Source organism: Canis aureus, chromosome 31 (assembly GCF_053574225.1).
Source record: "Canis aureus isolate CA01 chromosome 31, VMU_Caureus_v.1.0, whole genome shotgun sequence".
NCBI classification, from domain to species: Eukaryota; Metazoa; Chordata; class Mammalia; order Carnivora; family Canidae; genus Canis; species Canis aureus.
Window position 1 is genome coordinate 45,347,400 of NC_135641.1, and position 13,383 is coordinate 45,360,782.

At 38.0% G+C, this 13,383-nt stretch overlaps 1 protein-coding gene across 9 annotated transcripts in view; it reads right to left on the reverse strand.

Annotated features, from left to right (window-relative positions):
- TBL1XR1 (TBL1X/Y related 1) overlaps positions 1 to 13,383 on the reverse strand; it is a 166,420-nt gene that overhangs the window by 104,355 nt on the left and 48,682 nt on the right. The window contains exon 1 of one of the 9 annotated variants that reach the window (XM_077880392.1): positions 12,635 to 12,844. The exons of the other annotated variants lie outside the window; for them this stretch is intronic. The gene's annotated coding sequence lies outside the window, so the exon portion shown is untranslated. Of the gene's footprint in view, positions 1 to 12,634; positions 12,845 to 13,383 lie in introns of those variants that run through there. 9 annotated transcript variants of the gene reach the window in all.

The following is a 13,383-nucleotide window of genomic DNA, read 5'->3' on the forward strand; positions in this document are numbered from 1 at the left end:
CAGCAAACAAATAAACTCAAACTAAGGAACATTCTTTAAAACTGTCAATGTAAAACTAATAAAACACAAAGAAAGGCTGAGGTACTAGGCCAAATTAAAGATTATTCAATGTGTGAACTTGGACTGGATCTTGGATTAGGGCAAAACAACTACTAACAAGATCAACAGGACAACTGGCAAAATTTGAAATATGGACTATACTAAATAATATATTGTACCAATGACATATCGATGTTAAATTGTTCCCCAAATCTGATCGCTGCACTGTTATGTAAGAATATCCTTATTCTTAAGGGATACACACAAGTATTTAGAAGTCAATGATCATAATGTGTACAACTTATTCTGAAATGGCCTCAACCAAATTATGAGATAAATAAAAATGATGACATGATTAATAACATTATAAAGCAAATGTGCAAAAATATCAAAAACAGGTAATCTACGTGAAAGGTATGTGAGACTTCAAATTTACAGAAAAGGTGAAAAAAATATTTTGTGAGAGGAATGGGTAGCCATATAGATCAGGGACTGGCAAGCAATTTCTGTAAAGGGCCAAGAGATAAGTATATTAAGCTTTGGGGGCCATACAGTCTCTGTCTCATCTACTCAATGCTGCCATTGTAGCACAAACACAGCCGATAGACAGTAATTTAACAAATGGGCTTGGTATGCTCCAAAACACTTTATTTACCAAAATCAAGCCTTAGTTTGCCAACCTTTGAGATAGATGAAAAAGACTGATGAGACTGACCATGAGCTGATAAAAATAAAACTCTGGAGAAATCTTCCTATATGCCAATCTCTTTCTTCCCTTCTACAGCCTATCTCCTCCCAGAAAAAAGTCCCATTTTGACTTCACACATTTTTGACTTCACACATCTCTCTTAACCATCATCCTTTACTTCCAAGCAATGTGCAATTTTTTTCAACCAGCTTAAACTTGTGTAGATTGCAGGCCACAGGCATTCACTTTCTCTTTAAATTCTTAACTCCCTGAGAGAGGGGTCTTATCTGGTGATAATATAAATTTGGTGGCCTAGGAGCATTATGCACCAACTTTCATCACTGGCTCTGAATTCAAGTCTCTGGCATTTGGCACAGGGGAAATGTACGAAACACCTACAACCCCACTGAGCCTATTTCTTGTGAGATGTCAGGAAGGCAAGTCTGTTTCTGGTAAAACTGCCATCACATCAGATTCACCTTTAGATTTTACAAGATTTTTTCGAAACTAAACAAGTAAAATCCATGGAAGGTGCAAGTAATGAAGAGTCCTAGATTACTGGAAACCTAGAATGAGACTGGGCTTGAAGGAATTAGAAAAACAACCTCAGCCCCAATCCTACAAATGAAGAAATGAGGGTAATCCCAGTTAATCAATTCCAATTAATCAATGTAAATGAAGTCAAAATTGTGCAGTATGCTGGAAACTAAAGCAAGATTAATATAGTAAGTTGTATTCTATTAATAGAAGATATACTTAAATTAGAATACATCTGTGTTGACAAATTTGCCAAAACTCTTCTTATGGGCACAAATGTCAAATTTATTCATTCCATAATACTGCGCCTACTAAGTGAAGTACATTCTATTAGGTGCTACAAGGTACAACATTTCAAGTATCTCCTTCTCCTCTAAAATAAGACATAAAAAGACATGTAAGTGCTATACAAGACTGATGGGCTGAACACTGTAAGACTGGTGGTCACATATCCATCTTTTCAGGCTCATTCACAAATACCAAATAATTAGCACCAATAATATCTTCATCTTCTAAATTCGATAATATTTTTTAAGTTACAATATAGATCTTACTAGTTGAATATGGGGCACTCTTTTTTTTTTTAAACAAAATTAATTCCTTTCTAAATTTAAATAATAAAGCTATTAAACATTATAAGCAAAAGTTAGCCATAGAAAAATACCATATTATGCAGTATTTTCCCCCACATTCTATCCAGTACTGCAATATACACATCTTATATCTACTAATTGAGAAGAGAAGTTCTTTACTAACTTCTGATAGGGTCATGGAAAGAGACCTATTAACATTAGCAGTCTTTAGGTGGTACACTTAAAAACAGGCAAAGGAAAATAATATTTTTTTTAAGGATTTTTATTTATTTGAGAGAGAGAGAGTACAAGCAGGGAGGAGGGGCAGGGGGAGAAACAGACTCCCCACTGAGCAGGGAACCTGAACCTGATGTGGGACTTCATTCCAGGACCCTGGGATCATGACCTGAGCAGAAGGTAGATGCTTAACAGACTGAGCCACCTAGGCATCCAAAAGAAAATCTCTATAGTATGCTTTAATTTTTTTAATGTATAGTAACTTCAGGGGAAATTCATATTCAAAACAGTATTTTTACATTATTAAGCATTAAAAAATATACACAATAACAAACATTTAAAAATTTTTAAGCCTTAAAAAGCCACAGTCATAGGAAGACATTACATTTTAATCAAATTGTACCAACTGCTCATTAAGGCATACCTATACCAACATCACAGAAAGAAAAAAAAGCTTTGGTTTGAAGCTAACTAAGCATTCTCAACCAAGATTCCAGGGTATGCTCAAAGTGAGATTTTGAAATAATCTTTAAAATAATGGGGTGCTTGGATGCTTCAGTCAGTAGAGTATGTGACTCTTAATCTTAGGATTGTAAATTCAAGCCCCATGTTGGGGATAGAGCTCACTTTAAAAAAAGAGAGAGAGAGAGACAGAAAAGAAAAGAAAAGAAAAGAAAAGAAAAGAAAAGAAAAGAAAAGAAAAGAAAAGAAAAGAAAAGAAAAGAAAAGAAAAGAAAAGAAAAGAAAAGAAAAGAAAAGAAAAGAGAAAAGAAAAGAAAAGAAAAGAAAAGAAAAGAGAAAAAAAAAAGGGAAGGTAGAACCTCTAAAACTGGGCAAACAAGATAAATGTTAAAAACATACAACAGGGAAAAAAAAATACAACAGGCTAAGCTTGGAAGTTTTTCTCTAAAGCTCATTCCAAAATCTCACTTCAAAGAAATAAAGGTATCTGATTTTTTCATGTTCCAAATTCTATTTTGAGCATAATGTGTGAATCTTATCACTAAAAGGTCCTTAAATTATTTTGTCTAAAGGCCAGGTATTTAAATTCATTTGCCTCAATCAGCTTATATAATGATCAGGTTTCTTTCAAACCATAAGATATAGGATTTAAATATACTTATCAAAGAAGTATAGATACGCACTAGCACACTTCCTCCTTTTAACCATATATACTCTTCAAAGAGATCATTTACAAAGAGCATAATTCCTTGAATCAGGAAGGATAACTTATAGATTTTTCTGAAAAGAAAATGATATCCCATTTGTACTAACACAATTTACATTTCCTGCATTTATGCAAGCTTTCTTCATTCCATAATCTACAAATCACAACCATGCCTAAATTTAATGTTAGACGAATACTTTTTTTAGTTCTCATCCCCGCTCTCACTCTGCTACAGTGCCTCATCCCCACTGTTGTGTTTTCCAACAAGGTTAGAGATGTGCACACACACATACACAAAAACATACCCTAACTCATGTGATAAGACTCATTTTCAGAATAATGCAGGACAATGTTAGCTAATTAAAAATTAGGAGTATCATTTCATCATTTAATCCCTCAAGACAATAACCTATTTTCACTCACCCTCATTCTCCTACGTGACAGGAGTCTGGAAAAGGATGAACTCTGAAGGGAAAACCCTTCACGATTGAGAAAGGAAACTACAATAGGAAAAAAGAAAACCTTCCAACAAATTTTGTTCTATGCAGAAATCCTTTCTGTAATTTTAATGACAAAGTGATCCATCATTTAGCCTCTGCTTGAGCTCCTCCAATGTTGAGTGCTTCTGTGTAAGGGTGCTGCTATTTTGCTAAATTATTACATAGCTCTAATTGTTTCAAGGTTCTTCTCTAGGATTCAAATGTATTTACCTGAATTCCTACTCAGAGCTTCTGGAACTATATACCAAACAAGCCTAACTCTACTTTAAATGAAAATCTTTTCGCTACTGCAAGGACTTTCTCCTCGTCTCTCACTCCCAAGTGTTCTATTTCCCATTTTAAAAAATTTGTGACATAACAATTACAAAAACCTGCTCCAGTTTGTGTCCTTCTAAAAATATGACGCCTAAAACAGAACACACTGCTTTATTCACAGTTAGTAGTTAGTAAATTTATTCCCTTTTGGACAATGGGGTGGGAGTAGTCAGTAAAACTCAGAATCTCTAAGTGCAAAAAAGATCTAGAAAGTATAGATAAAAATTCACAAAAATCTGTCACTATAAGAAATGGGTGCTGGGACAACTGGATATCCAATTGGATATGTAGAAGAATACAACTAGAATCCTACTTCATACCACATAAAAAAATTAAATCAAAATGGATCAAATACCTAAGTGACTCTGGATTAAGCAATGGTTAGACAGGATACCTAAAGCACAAGCGACAAAATTTAAAACCTTTTCCCTTCAAAGGATACCACCAAGAAAGTGAAAGCCCACAGAAGAAAATTTTTGCAGAACATGATAAGGGACTTGTGTCTATAATATATAAAGAAATAGTACAATTCAAGAAGAAGAAGGCAAACAACCTAATTTTAAAATAGGCCAAGTATCTGAATAGCTAGCTATTCCACCACAGACAATCTACAAATGGCCAGTAAACATATGAAAATACTTTCAACATCACTAGACATCAGGGAAATGCCAATCAAAATCACTAGGAAGGCTACCAAAACCAAGGACAGTAATGATGGTAGTTGAGGGGCACCTCGATGGCTCATGGTTAAGCATCTGACTCTTGACTTTAGCTCAGGTCACAATCTCAGGGCTGTGGGATCCGGCCCCTGGATGGGCTTCACACTCAGTGTGGAGTCTGACTCTCTCTCTTCCTCTGCTCCTCCTCTCCCTCTCTAAAATAAATAAATTTTTAAAAATAATAATAACGGTGGTTGAGGATGTGGACAAATTGAAACCCTCAAATACTACTGGTCAAAATGTAAAATACAGCTGTTTTGGAAAAGTCTGGCAATTTCTCAATTATTAGATTAAATCAATTATTAGATTTTAATTAGAAATAATGAATTATTACAATTTCAAAACAAATTACTATAAAACTAACAGGTGTCGTTAAAAGATTTCATAAAAATAAAAAACTGTATCAGGACATGTGTCCTTCCTATGTATCCAATGACCATAATACCTCATTCTTATAATTTTTTTTTTTTTTTTTACAATTTTATGTATTTATTCATGAGAGACACAGAGAGCGCGCGAGAGAGGCAGACACAGGCAGAGGGAGAAGCAGGCTTCATGCAGGGAGCCTGACGTGGGACTTGATCCTGGATCTCCAGGATCACGCCCTGGGCTGAAGGCGGCGCTAAACCTCTAAGGCCCTGGGGCTGCCCTCAATCTTATATTCTAGGTGACAATAAAACAGCAAGTACACTTGATGTGCCAAGGAGCTAGCCTAGCAATTTTCTTTATAATTACCACTGACAATTAAAATAGCTCCCTAAATAAATTCCAGATTTTCAAATAAAAAAAATTACCCTTCAAACTAATAAAAAAAATTTATAATCAAATAAAGTAAAATAAGTTGGAGAGCAAGGACTTTTAATCAAAGTTACCAAGTGCGTGATTAATCATTAATAGCTTCTAGAGAAGGATCATATGTAAAAAGAAAGTAAACTCTATCAAATAAAGCTGATGTGTATTTGTTTCAAAAGGTAACAATGGACTATTCGTGCCTGGTCCTCTCAAATCAAGGTAAGGCTTTTAAAGCAGATCGCTGGGTCCTACCCCTATTCTTTCAGTGCCAACTGCTAGGAGTGGGGTGGAACCAAGGATCTGTGTCTAACAGGTACAAGATGTTGATGCTACCTGAGATCACACTTTGGGACCTACTATACTACACAATCCTGAAACATAAAGCAACATTCTTTTAAGAACAAAAACTGATAATATTAATAATCCAACAATCAACTATCAAAAATCATTAATCAAAACAGGATATGTAATAAAATTAAGACACATCAAAAAGCTTTCTTATCTTCAGGACTTAATCAGCATTGTCTGCTCCAATTGATAATGCTTCTGTTAACATGCCCATAAGCTATCTTTGAAGCCCTTGATGAGCTACAGTGCACCCATGAAGCCTGCTCTCATTCTCCTAGCTGGAAATAACTGCTTACTCCTTAGAGGAACTTAAGTTCAAAGGAGTATCACCCAAAAGATGATTGTTTAACTGTATCATTTGTTCAGCTCTGTGTATTCTGTATTCAAGACTTATCTTACCTATTAAAGTTTCATGGTAGCCAACAACCATTTTTATATCCTTTAGAGCTCTTAGCACAGGCTCTCCAAAAATACTGAATAAAAATGTGTTCAGTAAGTATTTAGAACCAGTAACTTTCATTTCATCCCCAAAGAAAATGAAGATGCAGAAACCAAGCTTTTACAGAGAAATGAAGTCAAAATCAAATCCTTTCTAAATAACTATACATAATGTTAAGTTATAATATTTAACAATTTAGGTTCAGGTTTTTTAGGCATAAAAGCACTGGATTGGGAGGTTCAAAACCTAGCTCCAATAATAACTTACAAGTCCTGAGTTGATTAACTTACTCTGCTCATAAAACACGTTCACAATCCAAAAATTGGCTACTTGTTTTAAACATTAATCTGCCACAGACAGATTACAATCAGTATGGGACCTGCTGCCCAAGTACAATTATTTCTGTAACATATTACTTCCATTAAAGTATCTGTTTCATGACATGTATTAGACATGCTGCCACCTGACCCATATAAAAATGCTCAATTTGCACACAATTCCCACCAATTTCCTTGAAAACAAGGTGGTATTGCTATTACCACAGAATACAGCAAAGAATTCAGCAACACTGTAAAAAATGTCTTAAATTTTTCAGTACCATGAACTTTAATTCTTCTATATTTCTACACAACTCCATTATATTAGCTTTAATCTATCTGCACATCCTTTACACAGTACCTAGCATATAATAAATAGGTTCCGAAGAAATACACAAAATCATTGTTGTCCCTCATGACCTTCTAGAGTCCTCTTCATAAAGCTCATGAGACTATTAAGATACACATTTGGCAACTTAGGGAAGAAATGAGATCCAGAGCAGCTCCAAGAACTCAAGTCCTAAGTACATGAAGAACATACCCCTTTTTACAATTCTATTTAATCAATGATGGACTCCAAGGTCAGAACAGACAATAAAGAGATCATTTTTCAAAACTTACCAGTCAACTTAAGGAGCTAGGGGGTGGCTGTCTGTTTAAACATATACTGGCAGTCCTCATTTGGTATGCTAGTGTGGTCACAGAAATGATCGGATGAGATGAAACCAAGCAAAGTGACCTCAATCAGTGGGACCTGTTCTGTGACCTTTAAAATGATCAAAACAGGGGTGCCTGGGTGGCTCAGCTGGTTAAACAGCTGCCTGTGGCTCACTCAGGTCATGATCTCGGGGTCCTGGGATGGAGCACTGAGTAGGGCTTTCTGCTCAGCGGGGAGCCTGCTTCTCCCTCTCCCTCTGCCCCTCCCCCCTGCTGGTGCTCTAGCTCACTGGCTCTCAAATGAATAAAAACTCTAAAAAGAAACAAAAACAAAAACGTTATGGGATCCCTGGGTGGCGCAGTGGTTTGGCGCCTGCCTTTGGCCCAGGGCGTGATCCTGGAGACCCGGGGTCGAATCCCACATCAGGCTCCCGGTGCATGGAGCCTGCTTCTCCCTCTGCCTGTGTCTCTGCCTCTCTCTCTCTCTCTCTCTGTGACTATCATAAATAAATAAAAAAAATTAAAATAAAATAAAGATACCCAAAAAAAAAAAGTTAAAAACTGTTACATAAAAAATAAAGATACAGTAAAACTATAAAATATATGTTTTTACATTATATAAAATTATATATTATATAATTATATTATATAAAATTATATTTTAAAAATTAGTATACTGTAATTTTTCAAATGAGAACCACTGTGAGTTAAAGTGCTTTATCTCTTTGTAAATAACTTATCAAGTTGTTTGACCACATTTGTCTTTTCTCATGGTATAACTTCTAATACAGCACCATCTTTCCTATTTTATACACATTGAGGAACTGTCATACTCCTTTCTGAGTTGGGACCAGCTTCTAATATTTATTTTAGCCCTTGCATTTTTGAAGGTCATAAACGTCTCTGAGAGTCCCCTTAGTGTGAAGTTTTTTTGCCAGCATCACTTCCTTTGGAACATCATCCTTTTCATCACAACCACTTTTCTCATTTGCCTGTAGCTTTGTTAAGTTCCTCTGACTACGTATCTAGAGTCTCTTGAACAGTGACAATATTTTCTTCTTATACCCCATTTATATTGGACTCAAATTTCACTGTCAGCAATTATCATTTTTCATTTCTTCGTTACACTTGCATCTTCATGGACATTAAAGTGGATTTAACCAAAGTTATTGGATGGTCAGAAAACAGTAGGCCTATTGAGGAAAACAATGGGAGAAAAAAATGTAATGGCCATCAAAAAATTATGTAATTTTAAAAAATCTTCATGTAACCATCATATACCAAGTCAAAAGCCGTGGCAAACTTTAGAAGACAGGTACAAACTCCACCGCCACATAATGGATTAACTTCCTTTACACAAGGAGACCCATAAGAAAATGATCACCCACCCATAGATACGGAAAATAGCTTACAAAAAATAAGAATTTTAAAGCCTGAAACATGAAAAGGTACTCATAAAAATTTAAAGCTTGAAACATGAAAAGATTTTCCCCTCATAAGAGAAGTGCAAATTAAGATCTCACTAGGAACTTCCGATAATAACTTTGATGAATCTTAAGATACGATGGTGAGCAAAGAAGCCATAAATAAGGACGTATGCTGTACGATTTCCAGGAAGCATGAGAATAATCTGTGCTCTAAGTCAGGATAATGGTCATCTCTCCGGGGGCTGGGGATGAAGTAATGACTGGGGCAGTGGTTACACGGGTCTGTTTAATCTGCAAAATTCATCAAGCTATATTTTGTGCCTCTGTATGTATTATAACTATTATATGACAAGGAAAAGCAAATCTTTAAAAAGAAAGAAAGACAGCGTTTTTCATCTGCCGGCTTGGTAAAGATAAAAGTGCCAAAAATCAAGCAAACAAACAAGTGCTACCGCACCTGGTGGCGTCACGCTGGACGCTGCTGCTGCAAGGAGCCTCCCCGCAGCCTCCGTGGACACAACGTGGCAGCAGAGTGTCAGAGCAGAGCCTTTGATCCTAAGACCCCACTGCAGGTATTTATTACTCAAAACATGCTTGCTGACATGCGGAGGATCTACACAGAGTAACTAACCTACAAAGTCACTCTTGCAGAATAAATGCAGTTCCGCCCATCAACAGAAGCCTCTTATAGGGAAGCATTATTCACTCTGGAAAGAGCAGGAGCAAACTCCTCGGGTCACCACGGTCACCGCAGCACACTGTTAGGCTGCAGGGAGAAGGGGGGGGAGTACAAATGTGCTCGCATGTAACAGCCTCATGTCTGGAAGGATACATAACAGAGGGGACAACAAGCTCCCAGGAGAAGAAGAACCAAGGGGTAAGGGGCAGATGTGAGAAGGGGTTTTCAGTGTATATAAACTTTGGTAACATTTTAAACTTTGAGCCCTGTAAGATATTCAAATGTGCAAAAGTATGAATCAAAAAATGGTTACCTGAATGGGAAGCAAAATTAGAGACCCATGACCAGAACCTAGATGCACAAAAATACTTCCCATCTCTCAGAGGAAGACAATCTAGAAATATTTTAAAAGGCTAAAATATGTGGGATTTAGATAGACTGTAAAAGGAGCTGAATTACTGAGGCTTACTGTGAGGTCAGTAGCACAGGAGCAACAGAAAACTATGTTTCAGAGAATATAAAACACAACTTATGCGGCCTATCAGGAGCATCCATTTCAAGATAACCATCTGACTACTTGACATGAATCCAGCAAAGGAGAAAAGAGAGTTCTAAATAGCTAAGTACAAAAGGAAACAGAGAAATAAGACAAAGCACCAGAAGTTATGGTTAACATGGACTCACCAAGCTATTAGGGGCAGAACCTGGACTTTTTTCTCAACTCTATTGCGACCGTACGTTGCAAAGTCATCTCCTAGCATTGACGGTAAGGGTCTTGCCACCATGTTTCTGCTACAGGGTAAGAGGTGAGTTCTGCTTTGGGAGCTCTAATGACCTAGGCGCACAACTACCCATTCCAAATGATTACTAAGAACAGCCCTGAGCGTGTAAAGCCCTGAGGCTTAACTTCTGAGCCTCACATTATATTTCTTTAAAATAAGGACATTACTGTCCCCCTCATGGTGTCCTCCTAAGGACCACATATAAGGTATATAAAAAACAACAACGTAGGGAAATCTGGGTGGCTCAGTGTGTAAGTATCTGACTCTTAATTTCAGCTCAGGTCATGATCTCAGGGTCACGAGACTGACCCCACATCAGGCTCCGCACTGGGCACGGAGCCCTCAGCCCCTGCACCCCCCAAAAGTGCACGCGTGCTCTCGCTCTCAAAAAACAAGAAAAACTTACAAATGTTTGCTGAATAAAAGGTACTCCTAAAAGGTAGCTATGACTGCCTTACCTCCTTATAAAAATACCTTAATTTTTTTTTATAGGAGACAGTTCAGAGAGAATTTTTTGTATATCCAAGCCTTTCCCAAAGACATATGGCAAAATAGAAAAAAAGGGAAACTACCTTAGTTGCCTAATCATAAAGACCCTTACAAGGGAGTCAAGGAAAGATAAAGGAGTACAAGAAGGGGAACATCACTGCATCCTGACCTCAACACTGCATAAAGTGCCTCGTCCTTTCAAGCCTAAAAGTTGAAAGAAAAAAAAAAAAAAAAAAGACCCTAAATGGAAAAGATACTTTTGGTCATTCTGAATATCCACTGTTAAATATTACACACATTAAAAAATTCACTGTTATCTTCCCACACAGACAAGATTCCTCCTCTGCTGGCATTTGCATTCTAAAGGCAGAGAAAGAAACAAACACATAAGCAAAAAGCACTTTGGGAGTAAATTCCAACAGGCCTGCAACTGGCCTGAGTAAACTGCTGAAATAAAAGAGGCACCTCCACGACATGGACGCCTAGGAGATGCATAAAACGTGCCGATTAATAATGATGCCTTGAAACCCTGGGTCCAACGAGTTTTGGGCTGCCTGACCGGCTTGTCAGCACCACTCACAGTTAACAGGGAGACAGGCACCAGGTTTTGCTGAGACCCCAGAAGACTCTGCCAGAAGCCTAGGTGGCCGGCAGGGGAGACTCCACTGTGGGCTCCCTGGTTTCATGGTGTTTCTTGCACACATCAGGGATCCCGGTCTGAGAAAGACAGCCTGTCCAAGACGATCCTACAGGGGGAAGACAACCTGGAAGCCACACTTAACCTCTCCAGGTCCACTGCTAAGAGGCAACCTTTGGTTGTGAACGTGTAACCTTACTTCAAGGCACTTGCAGTACTGTCTCCTTTTTCAGCAATAAATTAGACCGATCAGCACTGTGTTCTGGGGTCCTGTGAGTCTCCACTAGCAACCAAACCATAACTCCCTGCCACTGTTTGTGGAACAAGTTAGAAAAAAAAAAAAAAAATGTAACTGCTATAGAGAAAATAAAACAGAATAATCTGACAGTGAAAAAATACACATGCAAGGGATTAGAAAAGCTAACCAGGAAAGGAGGAAGGGACATTATGAGCTGAGGTACAAATGAGAAGAATCCAAGCAAGTGCCAACCAAAGATAAGAGTATTCCAAGCAAGCATACGGGCTCTGAGGCACGAACTAGTTTGACTGGATCAAAAGATAAGTATGGCTAGAGAGAGGAAAGCAAGGGACAAAGAGCAGAAAATTAAATCCAAGAGGTACATGGGAAGATCAGAGAGGGCCTTAAAAATCTGGATTTCAACTAATTCAACAGCTTTCCTACCAGCCTTGCTGCCTCTATCTGCTCACAGAGCCATCTGTCCCAACTCCAACCTTTATAAAGCCTCTAAACGTTCTGAAACATAAATATGGTCATATAATTTCACAGCTTAAATGAATCTGAGATCCCCAGGATGGCACTATCCTTATTATCTCCCTCTTCTCCTATCACATAATTTCAAAATACTGTAAGCCGTAAGCCCTGGTCACATACTGGTCCAAAGTTCTGCTCGCTTCTTAAACCAGACGTGTGTCCACTGACACACTCTACGCAGGATAATGATGAAGGACCAGACACACTCTTTCTGGAGTTGGAATAAAATGCGTACAGCCCCCCACAAACTCCACACCCAGTGAGCTGCACTGTCCTGGGCGTCTGTTGGTTTGGTGCCGGGACCCGGCTCCCTTCTGGAGCAGACCTCTAACTGGGCCTTAGAGGAGCCACACAGCTTCCACCACAGGCTGGGCTGGAACGTACAGCACAACGTCCTCTCCTCCCCTGGCCACAGGATGGAAACCTAGCTCAAGCTAGGCAAATCACACTCCCTCCTTCCCAGGTATCTGAATGTAAAGAGAAGAACCATAAAGGAAAATAATTTGAACTGATTACTAACCACTTCCAAGTCAGCTCACCGATTCCTATGTCCTAGATCTCTTGTTCATTTTTTCTTCGCTTCGGTAAACCACCACGCCTCTCCTTTTTTTTTAGTTTCAGTATCTAGAGTCTACTGATGCTTACAACCAAAACTCCAGGAGTCAAGAAACCCACGAGTTCGACAGAGGTCAGCAGACTCTCCAGCAGAAATCAAAGAGCAGACTCTGACCTGGTGAGAGAGGGAACGGAGTTATAATGATGAACACCGGCCTTGACTTGGAGACCTAGTCCTGCCACTACTGGAGGAAACACAAGAGAATTCTATTATATTCTAGAAGATGTGCCAATTATCCATGAAGTCAGAAAACGAAAACAATTCGTTATGATCAAAACGGTACTACCCTTCTCTGAAACACCTATCTCTGCAGCTTTAAATCCTGTTTTTTCTTATGTCCCTTATGTATCCTTAATGTAAAACTCCATTTAGCTAGAGGTAATTTGAGGGACCCTGTTCCTTGAAACTTTAAAAATAAAAGCATACCTGTACTTGCCCAACTCCAATTTCCTCCATTAGGTCACTATGCCTCTGATGTACTCTACTAACATCCTTCTCACCAGTGAAGCAGTTATGTTTACGTGTCTCTTTATTGATAAAATGTTAACCTACCTCCCTACGTTTGAATCCCAGTGCCTTACAACATGGCAGGTGGCATATATAGTAAAAATAACGAAAATGATCCAAAAAAAATCTTTTGATTTTTAAATATC